Source organism: Plasmopara halstedii (assembly GCF_900000015.1).
Source record: "Plasmopara halstedii genome assembly, contig: Scaffold_3060, whole genome shotgun sequence".
Taxonomy (NCBI): domain Eukaryota; phylum Oomycota; class Peronosporomycetes; order Peronosporales; family Peronosporaceae; genus Plasmopara; species Plasmopara halstedii.
In genome coordinates this window covers 495,185-495,456 of record NW_020189964.1, presented here as the reverse complement: position 1 = coordinate 495,456, position 272 = coordinate 495,185, and positions in this window count along the sequence as shown.

The window sequence follows — 272 nt, the reverse complement described above, 5'->3', positions numbered from 1 at the left end:
TTGGCATACAATATCGATGGATTGGATTACTGGATTGCCAGTGTCAAGAAACTTTGATTCCATTTTCACAGTAGTTGACAAACTATCCAAACGTGCCAAATACATTCCAACGCAATCAACGGCTGATGTGCCAACTACAGCCAGAGTATTTTTCGATGAAGTTGTTCGCCATCATGGATTGCCCGCAGTTATCATCAGCGATCGGGATTTGAAGTTTACAAGCTGTTTTTGGAAGTCATTGATGAAAGTAATGGGAATCAAGCAATTAATGA